Source organism: Vipera berus, assembly GCF_964194415.1.
Source record: "Vipera berus genome assembly, chromosome: 2".
NCBI classification, from domain to species: Eukaryota; Metazoa; Chordata; class Lepidosauria; order Squamata; family Viperidae; genus Vipera; species Vipera berus.
The window spans coordinates 218,132,362-218,144,973 of NC_138203.1; positions in this window are offsets into that span (position 1 = coordinate 218,132,362).

Consider the following 12,612-nt stretch of genomic DNA (forward strand, 5'->3'; position numbering starts at 1 on the left):
GAAGATGATGAACAGCATCAAGGTGAATGAACTTGATTATATTATTGATGGGTGCATATTGGATACTCTGCGGGCAGAGTGGGGAGAGCTTATTCTGTAGAAGATCCATCTATGTGTTGTCTAAGTGTCAGTACTAAATTGATGGCACTCAGTCAATCAACCATATGGAAATAACTGTTGATGAATGTGATGCACATTTTTCATGACCATTTCACAAGTTATGCTCTATTTATTTTCTCCTGTTTTGGTTCAGCAATACTATTTGTTGGTTGAGGGATTTTCTTCTAGGAGAATTTGTTCAAAAACCTAGGTTTTGAGGAATTAGTCTGTGAAAAAATCAAATTACACATTGATGGAGAGGATATGTTTGGGGAGATCTTAGCCTACTATATTAAAGATGAGGTCTATAAGGATATAACTTTAAATGAGTGCCTGGTACCAGAATGATTTACACTTTTCTGATTATGGAACCATAAGTGATCCAGATGGTTGCCAAGAAGTAAATGTGTGTGATTAGGGTAAGTTGAGTGTTTGTTTATATGATTTTTGAAACATTGCATTTGTTGACAAAGTTTGACTTTGCACTGTAAGCATAGGATGTGATCCAGCTGGTAAGAGGAACGTATTTTTGTGCTGAGATTTTGGATATTAAAATAAAGAAATGGCTATCATGTTTGAATTGAGGTAAATACTGATCAAAGCATCAGACAGCCTCTTTTTAATGTAGATCAAGAAAAAGAGCAGAATTTATGCAGTGAACACAAAGGTCTTGTGTATTTCAGGCAGAAAAAAAACCTGGTTGTATGCTTCTGTAAAAGTCCAAGCTTCCCTGATTATTATGGTGGGGTAGGCAGTATTCCCTCTGCTTCATATAAGGAGACTGGGTTGTGGTATTTAGTGGTATTTCATATTTTACATTTTACAGGAAGAGACAAAAAAGTATGGTCCTAATAAAATATATATTCTAGTGCTGTTGTTGTTAGTGAAAAATAATAGCTATCTTAATATTAATAAGAGGAAGCATCTGGAAGACTGGCAGGATTTTTATATCTGTATTGACTTGGGAAATGAAAGACAAAGACTAAATGTACACCACCCAGAGAGTGTGTGTGGTGGGTGGCCTTATACATTTAATAAATAAATAAATAAATGGAAATTGAGTCTATTGTTGAAAGGTCTGGCCTGCAACAGATACCAAAGACGATTGTGTTGGTGCAGACTCAGCGTCTTACCACCTAGGTTCTGGGTGCAGTCATTATGGTTGAAGGATTACGGTAAAGCAAACTTGTTTTACTTTGAGTTTGAAATATAATAGGAAGACTTATTAATAGTTGCTGAATGTACAGAAGAGAGACAGTTTGGTGTAGTGGTTAAGCACTGGGCTAGAAACCAGAAGACAATGATAAGTTACTTCCAAAATTGTGCCAAAAAAATTGCAGGGACTGGTCTAGACAGTTGGAGGACTGACGACTGACTCAAAGGCACACACAAAGACACAGACACAAACACAAACACAGAAATGTGCAGAAGTAGCCTTAGGATAGCCTTTTCAGCAGCATGAGCTTGGATCCATTTGAATGTTCAAATTTATGAAATTTGTAAAAAGACAAACTATGAACAAGAAGCTAACTGGATAGCATTCTGAGAATATTTTTTAAAGATAGTATACCTACTATAAAACAGAATGTGGAAAACCATCCCATTCTCGAAGAAGAATGTTCAGAAATATGTTTTGGAGTAGGATCCCATTTAGAACTTCTGGAAGAATTCTTTCCAGAATCAGGATGGCCTCTTCTATAGTCAAAATAGAAATGACCCATTTTAAGCTCACACCTTTTCCAGTACAATAGGAGCAATCTCTTTTTGAGTTGAAACACTCTAAGACTGAATATTTTTCACACATACACACAGTGTAAAAGTTTTAGGTTAGTTCCAGTCTATGGAAATAAGGAAAATACAATAGTAGTTGTGGGATTACCTAAAAGATATTCTATTAAATAGATGGGCTTGGAAAAAGGCCTAAGATGTGCTATTGCCTTCCAGACTAGGGATATTGGTCTCACTCATCCCAGTGTAAAATCTTCCCTTCTTCCCCTTTGCAGTTCTAAGCTTTTGCTGGTCCCTCAAATTCCCAATCATTTCACTCTTAACAGTCCAGATGTGAAACAAGAAAAAAGATCACATCAGTTCAGGGTTTATTGGCCCAGGAAGGGAATGAACTAGGGATCTAGAGAATCCTATCTGCTAGATTTTTAGTGTTAAATAATGTGGGATTGGTTTTTAAGGTCTTGGGTAAACAGCCTTCAGCTGTTTGGGTAAAGGTCCTCCTGAATATGTTTCCGGAAAATGTCATGTGGGAACAGCAGTAATTCTATAGCAACAATACTTTCCTTCCTTGTTCTCCAAAGGAAAAACAAAGTTATGTATGTTACTTAAATGAGAAAGTGAATGAGTGATTTTTATGCATGGGACAAGTTTAAAACATAATTAAGACTATGGCTGAGTGCAGTTGTGAGTCAAAGGCCATTTTATATTGAAAATAACAAACACTGTTTTTGTTATGATATTAAAAGGTACACTTTGCAGAGTTCTATTCTTTTTGGAAAGGAGTGTAAGTGAAACAAAAAAGAGAAAGGAGTATGAAAACAAGGACTTAATGAACATATACGGAGCATAATGGTCTGATGATGCTATTGACATTATTTCAAACTTGTCCTGAAAGTATGAGATTTGCAACCTAACATATTTCTACATTTCATATGCATAATTTAAAATATTTTAACTATAGGAGTGCAGTGGTTAGGATGCTGGGTTGATGATTAGCAGGCTTACGTTTGAGACCTGGTTGCTGCCATGTGGCAGAATGTGCTCCTGTCACGAGCTCCAGCTCTTGCTGATCCAACAGTAAGTAGATGGAAAAAAAATTAATTAAAGTATATGCTTTGAGATTGTCTAATACAATTGTCTAATACAATTGTCTAATACAATTGTCTAATACAATTCAGGCACCTTTTTTCTCTCTTGATAAAGATCAATATTGTATTTAAAAGTACCTTTTATATGCTTGCTTGCATCTTGGTAGAAATAGCTTATTTTGTTTCTCCTCCCACTTCTTCCCTTACAAAATGTGGTATGGTCTCTGGAAAGCAAATACGGCTAAGTAATTCAGATTGGTTCTTTGCCTGCACCTTGGCTTCTTCTTTTTCTAAAAACAGATTATGAAATATTTAGATCACATGTATTAAAATTATCCTGGTCCAAATTTTAATAAAATTAATGTCTAATTATTATTGAATTTTTACACCCTAAAACATAACAATAATCAATAATTATTTTCTTCCTTAGTATTAATGATTGTATTTTATTTATTATAGAGAACAATAGCTTTAATAGTCTTAAAAAGGTTTAATTTGTATGATTTTGAAATTTTAAAATTTTCTTCTACTGTAATCCTTCCTTCTTCCTTCCTTCCTTCCTTCCTTCCTTCCTTCCTTCCTTCCTTCCTTCCTTCCTTCCTTCCTTCCTTCCTTCCTTCCTGTAACAGACAGACAGGTAGTCACTTTGATAATGAGCACATGTCCATATGTTAAATTCTACAATGTAAAAATGAAGTATAAAAAATCTTGTATGGACATTCAATGCAGATCATATAAATGAGGTTCAAGTCTTCAGCAACAAGTTGGAAGAACTTTTAGCTATGCAAGTTCAATATCATCTTGATACTCTCCAAGGGCTGTGATTAATTCCAGAGCGGCCAGTTTGATGCCACCTACTGTTAGGTGTCTCCTGGTAGAGCAAGTAGAAAGCAAAACAACTGATACAACAAGAATTTAAGAATTTCTTATAGGTAAAGGTAAAGGTTCCCCCACACATGCGTGCTAGTCATTTCCGACTCTAGGGGCCGGTGCTCATCTCCGTTTCAAAGCCGAAGAGCCAGCGCTTGTCCGAGGACATCTCCGTGGTCATGTGGCCAGCATGACTAGACACCAAAGGCGCACAGAACACTGTTACCTTCCCACCGTAGTGGTCTCTATTTTTCTACTTGCATTTTTACGTGCTTTCGAACTGCTAGGTTGGCAGAAGCTGGGACTAGTAACAGGTAGATTTATTAATAATTTATGATAGCTTCTTAGCTTTTTAAAATTCCAGTGACTATTATATATCAAACATTTATAGTGAAATCTATGTTCAAATTCTCATGCCTTCAAAAGGGACTTGACAGCACTCTCTTTTAGGCAAAAGAGACTGGTTTCCAGCTGTCTTATGTTTTGATAACAGACAGATCAGATATCAAGTTAAATTCCTCTGACCTTGTAAGAACTAACTCTCATCTCAATCCAGCTGGTTGTATTGACAAATACTGTGTACAAAGGGATGGACACTTTATCAGTATGAGCTTATGACCATATTTACTGGGAATTCCTCATTTGTGAGTAATAACTGCAATCCTCATAACAAATGGCATTCAACAGATTACCTGCAACTCTTGCTGTAGGATAGACATCTGTTGAGCCTTCAGCATTCAGCCCCTAAACCTCTCACTGTTTGTGGTAGGTTTTTTTACTCCATTTTTTTTATATTCTGTGATTTTTTTACAAGAAAAACTATCAGCAACCTGTTGCCCAAGAGTTGTCCATTGAAATTCTTAAACTCATGTACACTAAGTTGGTGAAGCAGCTGGGGTGACAAAGAGAAGAATAGTCTAAGCTAACCTTATAACTCTTGAAGCCCTTCTTGAAAACCTGATATTTACCGTACTCGGAAAAGCTAAGATATTCCTCTGCTTAAAACAGAGAGGGAGAGATGCTTCCATGGGATGGGGGTAAGCAGCTGTAAGCAGTGCCCTTTCAATACTTGTGCTATGAAGGTCATATCTTAGTATGAAAGTGGCAGTACTGGATAGCAATAGTAGTAGCACTTGGACTTGTATACCACTTCATAGTAGTTTACAGCCCTCTTCTAAGTGCTTTACAGAGTCAGCATATTGCCCCCAACAATCTGAGTCCTCATTTTACCGATTTCAAAGGGATGGAAGGCTGAGTCAACTTTGAGCCAGTCAGGATCAAACTGCGGGCAGTTGGCAGAGTTAGCCTGCAATACTGCATTCTAACCACTGTACCACCACGGCTCTTATTACTCTTCCATACTGAGATAGGTGGCATATAAATTTAATAAACAAACAAAAAATCTCTAGATGCCTCTAGAGTTTAACATCTCTGCTTAGGTTTATTACTGCATATTGCATATTACTGCAACCCTGTGTATCTTTGGAGAAATGTCCATTGAATTAAACAAATGAAGTGTTATAAGGATGGCTTCCTTTTCTGCATGTATAAAGATTGCTTTATTTGTTCAGTATACATAATCTTCCACAATTCATCACAAAATGTTGGCTTTAATTAGTTAGCTTGTTAGCTAATATGTTTAAATAACTTACATGGCTGTCAATCTTACACATAACCCTCGGCAGTTGGCATGCATTGTGAAAAAATGGTCACTGGACTTTAGAGTGAAAGAGACTGTTTTAAATTGGACAATGTTTTAGAAGAGACATAGTGGATTGTGGTCCACAGTAAAAATGCATTTTAGAGACTGCTGTCCTGACTGCAGACTCTTTGTCCTTGACTGCAAAGTTATTTGGGATTCCAGAATAGCTGTGTTAGTCAGTTGTAGCCAAAACAACAAAGAAAATTGTGGTGCTGTGAAGGCTCAAACAATTATTGTGGTTTAAGATTTTTTTTTTTCATTTTGGTCAGGCCCACTTCATCAGATTTATGAGTTGGTGACTCAGTATATGTATTCTGAGAACAGAAAAAAAAATGATGACATACAAAATTGAGCTAACTACCAAAGCAAGGGAGAACTATACCATATATCTGATACATTTAATGCATAATCTCAAACCCTGAAAGACTGTTAAAGCAACAAATAAAAGCAAAATTCAACAGTCTTAAAATAACAAAACATTACAATGTTATGCAATAACAGTTATTATTATTAAGTTTCATCACACATTCAGCTAGTTATTTAGAGACTGGATTTGTCTATTTTATCTCCCTATCCATTCTTTCCCAAGGACCTGGGATAGGCAAATGTTGTTATTTTATGGTGCCAAAGATATTATTTCAGGACGTAAGCTTTTCCAAGTAAACCTGCTCTTTGCAATCGATTGCTGGTGATTTTGTCAATGGTTAATGGTGTTCAAGTATTACTCCAAATGTTTCAGGATTGTCTAATACTATCGGTACTATTTTTGCTTTCTTTTGCCATAGCTGTTCTATTTTTATTTTGCGTCTTTGTATTTTGTGATGTTCTTCAATTCCCTCTCTTCTTTTCTGTTGTCTCCAGGTACTAACATGTCCACTATCCAGAATTTTCCGTCTTTCTTATTGACAATTGTTCAGTCTGGCATGTTATGTGGCAGGTGCTTGTCTGTTTGAATTCTAAAAACCCAGAGCATGTTAGCTTCTTCATTTTTTATTACTTTGTCTGTTTCGTGATCCCAGCAGTTCTTGCTTTCAGGCAAATGATATCTCTTGGTAGACATTCCAGTCCACCTTTGTTGCTACTTTGTCATGCTGTTGCTTGTAGTCAGTTTGTGTAATCTTCTTGCAGCAACTAACCAGGTGTCCACTGTTTCTTCAACTTCTTTGCAGAGGCAGCACTTGCTGTCCATTGCTGTGGTTATCTGCTTGGTCTACTATTTTTATTGATGTACTGGCCACGTAATACTTTGCTGTGCTTTGTGGCTTTTCTATTCTTCATTTGGTCTTTCTTCTTCTTCTTACTATTATTATTTACTTCACGACTTGTTTTCCTTGTTACCTTCTGGGAGGAGGCTCTGTGGTATCTGAAGCAGAACATCCAGATTCAGTCACAGCTTGTTCCATACAGTATTAACCTTGTGAACTCTCAAAATTCCTCCTTCCGCCATGTATTCAAGATGGACAGTGATTAATATTTATATGTATTTATACGTAAGGTTAAGGGACGCGGTGGCTCAGTAGGTTAGCTGAGCTTGTCAATCAGAAGGTTGGCAGTTTGGCGGGTCGAATCCCGAGTGCTGCGTAACAGAGTGAGCGCCTGTTACTCGTCCCAGCTTCTGCCAACCTAGCAGTTCGAAAGCACGTAAAAATGCAAGTAGAAAAATAGGGACCACTACGGTGGGAAGGTAACAGCGTTCCGTGCGCCTTTGGCGTCTAGTCATGCCGGCCACATGACCACGGAGTCGTCCTCGGACAAGCGCTGGCTCTTTGGCTTTGAAACGGAGATGAGCACCGGCCCCTAGAGTTGGAAACGACTAGCATGCATGTGCGGGGGAACTTTACCTTTACCTTATACGTAAGGTTGTAGGTATATACATATGTTGTATATAGCATGTTCATATGTGTGTTATGTATGTGTACACTTTTGAGAGCAAGCAACAGAATTTCATTTTTAATGTGTGCCAGTGTGCCCACAGTAAAACTATGACAATAAAGGCTATCTTATTTATCTTAAAATTGACCATCAAGTCTTTTTGACGGCTAGTGACAGACAGATTTTTCTCCCTCACAATCTATCCTTAACTTGGTGTTTCAGGTTGTTCTAATAGTCCATTCATTGCCACTGTAACTGAGTTCTTTCACTTCGTAACTGGTCATTCTCTTCTTCTCTTTTCTTCCACCTTTCCCAGCATTACAACCTCTTCCAGACAGATGCATCTTCACATAATGTGTCCAATGCAGGATAATTTTGAGCCTGGTCATTCGTGTCTCAAGTAAAAATCCTGGGTTGATTTCTTTGATGAGCCATCAGTTTGTTTTCTTGGCTGTCCGCAGTATTCTCAGGAGTCTTCTACAACACCAGAGTTCAAAAGCATCAATACTCTCCTATCCTGCTTCTTCAAGGTCCATGTGAAATAAAAGCAGTCCTACAGAAAATCCCTCAAATACATATAAACCCATAGCCGGTAAGAAAAATACCACATAGCAAATCCAACAGGCAGATAAATAGGTTTTTATCTCATCCTGGAAAGGGCCAGTTTGGGAAGGGCTGTAATTAAATGGCAGCATGCAGGCATTGCCTGACAAAGGTCAGAAGATCAATCCATGGGAAAAATTCCATCAGCAGAGAGTGTAGAGCTACAGGGCACAGTTGTTGCCCTTCCTTTGCAATAAAAGCTTTGGATGAGGATAGCAGTCAGTGTTTCCAGAATCAGTTTTGTTAAAAAAACTATTTGAACAACTTTTAACCTTGTTTAGGCTGGAAGGATGGATGGATGGATGGATGGATATCACATTAAGTTTAAGTTTAAGTTTATTATATTTGTATACTGCCCTTCTCCCGAAGGACTCGGCAGTGAACAGGGCACATATAAAATACAAAGTACAAAAGTTAAAAGAGAATTAAATAGAAGCCCGAGCTAAAACAATAAATAATAGTGTAAAAACCCGCAATAAAAACCCCAACACATCCCCCATCAGGCCAGGCCGGCTTGTTCAAATAAATAGGTCTTCAGATCGCGTCGGAAGGAGCGAAGGTCAGGCGCCGTCCGGAGCTCAACCGGCAACTGATTCCATAAGTCCGGGGCACCCACAGAGAAGGCCCTCCCCCTGGGGGCCACCAGACAACATTCTCTAACCGGTGGCACCCTGAGGAGACCCTCTCTGTGGGAACGCACAGGGCGGAGGGAAGTTGACGCCGGCAGCAGGTATGTTTTGTGTGTGTGTGTGTGTATTACAATGAAGATTAGAGGTATGTTTGGCATTACAAAGATATACATATTTGTTATAAAATAGGATATGTTCTATTCATAGTGCAAATTGTGCATACAAACTAAAAAAAATTGTGATAGTGTAGTGACTAAAGAGTTAACCTTGGATTGGCAGGCCCAAATTCATGGCCCCACTTTACCAAGGAGCTCATGGGATGGCCTTGGGATAAGCACTCTTTTTTTAAATTCAATCCCTTTACAGGGTTGTTATAGAGGTAAAATTATGGGATACCTTTGTGTAAACTACTGTTTGTTCTTGGAAAAATATAAGTTCAATGTCTATTATTAAAAAATAATAATCACAAAGTGTGTTCGAAAGGCTATTCCATTCCCAAAGGAAGGAACAGGATTTCATTTTTTAAAAAATCTTGGGGGCTAAAAATGATGCAAAGTCTTTGAGGGAAGTTCAAGTTTATTTGGAGGGCCAGAAGAGGTCCAGTTCCCTTAAAAGCTGTTCCTTAGCTGCAGGGCTAAAATAATAATGATTTGATGTGTGTGTGTGTGTGTGTGTGTGTGTGTGTGTGTGTGTGTGTGTGTGTGTGTGTGTGTGTGTGTGAGAGAGAGAGAGAGAGAGAGTGTATACCATATACCATACCATATACCATATATATACATACCATATATACACATACTCTCTATATATATTAACATGCAACATTTTAAAAATTGCAATCCCCCTTTTGTCTGACAAAAAAGGCCTCCTCTAAAATAATACTTGACATAATATATTTGTGCATTATCCTCAAAGCAGTATGTTCTCTGAAATCAACCTTGTAGACTAAATCATGAAGATTTCCTTAATCTTCTTTGTCTTTGACAAGAGGGCCTAAAGTCTGATATAGTCCACATCCTCTTCTATGATTGCTCTTCTTTAGTGAACAAACTGGATGCATTTCCATATGCTTCAACTCCTCTTTTGAAACCTTTAGTCATCCTATTTTTGCCGACAGATATCAAGAACATCTCAACAGATTGAATTATAAATAGTCCAAATATATTTTATGGTATTATTCAATAGTCCCAAAGTGAATAAATGATAATCTGCATTTTATTATATTATTAATCTTTACTACAAGTAGTTGCAGTGGGGTGGAAATCTGCATTACAGGTAGTGCTAGTAACAAAGTTCATTTATGGCTATTTATATTTAGGGAGGGATAAACAACTTATTTAAATTTATTGCTTTTTAGCAACTAAAATAGAGAGTGGAAGAGAGGACAGAGAGAGAGAGAGAGAGAGAGCGAGAGAGAGCACAGAAACATGTACATTGCAAGCATTGTGATTGACCTGTAAATTTGCATATCTACTTTTAAAATGTCGTAACACTGATTCCACTGGGTAGTGAATTGACTGCCGACAGATATCAAGAACACCTATTATAACAGTTGCAGTTGAATAGATATGTGCTCTAAAGATCAGACACGGAATTTATCTTCCACGAGATATGACAGTGATCTTAACCCTCAGAAATTGGGGCTGCATGCAAAAGTACTTTGCAAATGCACTTCAGAGATGTTGTGACATTAGAAAAGCCCCCACGTAGAGGGGCTGTTGAAACTTTCTGCAGTTTTTAACTTAACTGTACACACTAGAAGATGATACCGTGTGCCAAAGAGCCTCCGATGAATTATTCATCAATGTGAAAGACATAGGGGGGAAAAGGGGAGGGAGGAGAAGGAGGGGAGACAGAGAGTAGAGACAGAAAAATTATGCATCCTTCCTAGTTAGCCTTAGGCCAGAACCTGTCATGTGGATTTTTTTTTCAGTGCAGAGTTTTTGGCTGGTCAATCATTCTCTGTCCATGGTGTGATGGGGAAAGGGTGTGTGTGTGTGTGTGTGTGTGTGTGTGTGTGTGTGTATACGGTATATACTGCTCAAAAAAATAAAGGGAACACAAGATAAGACATCCTACTATTAAATACAGTACATTGTGTTGTTTAAGTGTTCCCTTTATTTTTTTTGAGCAGTATATATTCCTATAGCTGTAACCAGACTTATTCTAATATGGAAGTTGTCTGCAATGTCCCGCTTGCTACCTGCATAGAATTAATATTTTAACTGCCTGGGAATTTAGATGGTGTCTAATTTCTAATTATAATAGTATGTATTTTGCTCAGAAACCCAGGATCAGACCATGCTCAGGGTGAATCCATTTTATGCAGGTGGGGAAAAAAGAATTGTTTGCAGAAGTCTTGCAGCGTGCACACAACATTATATCAAAATTTATGTTTGCAAAAGTCATATAATGACTCTCCTCACCACAGCTTATCACTCTTTCTTATGCACAGAGGAGAAAGGAGCTTTTCCTGGTAAATATCAGGGATTCTTAAATTACATGCATTCATTACTATGTCCTCTCTATTTTGAACCCACACCTCAAAATAATAAACCTGAATTGATTTCGTTTGCATCTGGCCAGTGCTTATAATGTCAGAATTAGCCTTATAATTGGACTGACTGTGACAGTTACTTCAATTGACAACATAGCCTTGCTGGATCAATCCAAGGCTCATCTAGCAAGCCTTTTGCCTCTCATGGTGATCGCTGCACAAGATGCAATCAAGGAGATCAACCCATCTTCTCCCAATTTTTCTTCCAGCCCCCAGTATATAGAGGAAGACTGAAGGAGGTATCTTATCTTCAAGCCAATTATCCCTGCCCTCTATAATGGTAGAATAACAGAGTTGGATGGGACCTTAGAGGTCTTCTACTCCAACCCCCTGTTCAAGCCGGAAACCCTATTCTATTTCAGACAAAATGATTGTCCAATCTCTTCTTAAAATTCTCCAGGGTTAAAAGGTAAAGGTAAAGGTTCCCCCGCACATGCGTGCTCGTCATTTCCGACTCTAGGGGCCGGTGCTCATCTCCGTTTCAAAGCCGAAGAGCCAGCGCTTGTCCGAGGACATCTCCGTGGTCATGTGGCCGGCATGATTAGATGCCAAAGGCGCACGGAACGCTGTTACCTTCCCACCGTAGTGGTCCCTATTTTTCTACTTGCATTTTTACGTGCTTTCGAACTGCTAGGTTGGCAGAAGCTGGGACGAGTAACAGGCGCTCACTCTGTTAAGCTGTTCCACCGACTAATGGTTCTAACTGTCAGGAAATTCCTCCTTAGTTCTAAGTTGCTTCTCTCCTTGATTAATTTCCATCCATTGCTTCTAGTCCTGTCCTCAAGTGCTTTGGAGAATAGATTGACACCCCCCTCCCTCCTTAGATATTGGAAATTAAATATTAGAAATTTGTCTAGTCCTTTTTGAAGCCATCTCTACTAGCAGTCTACACCATATCTTGTGACACTGGCTGATAATTGTGGGGGGAAAAGTCTTTGCATCAGTTTTAAATCTTCCACTGCTCAATTTCATTGGGCGCCCTCTAATTTTACAATATGGGAGATGGCAAAATCTTCTCCCTGTTCATCCTTTCTTTACCATACCTCATTTTGTAAAACTTCTTGCTTGCCTTTTTTTTTCTCCCTTGGCACTCTTTGTAGCATTACCGCTAAGATGTGGTGACCCAAATGCTCCAAATGTGGTTATATCATACTTTTGAATGCTGGCATGATCATAGCCACTGATTTATTGCCTACCCATCTGGTAGATGATGCTGGGAGTTGCTGTGGTAGCCCACCCCTGGCTAGTTCTCCTCAGCCTCCCCACTTCCCCTTCATTCCCTCAGGCTCTTCAAATAAGCTTCTGCCTCCCCCTGTAGCATCTCTTCTACTGCTGAGGTTCAGATTGCCAGCCCAATCAGCTTTTCTATCCGGAAGGGGAAACTGCCATCTTACCTATTGACTCAGGTGACAAAATGACCTGCTCTCCTCAGGCAGAAGTTTTAGTCTGGAATCCTGACTTGTAAAT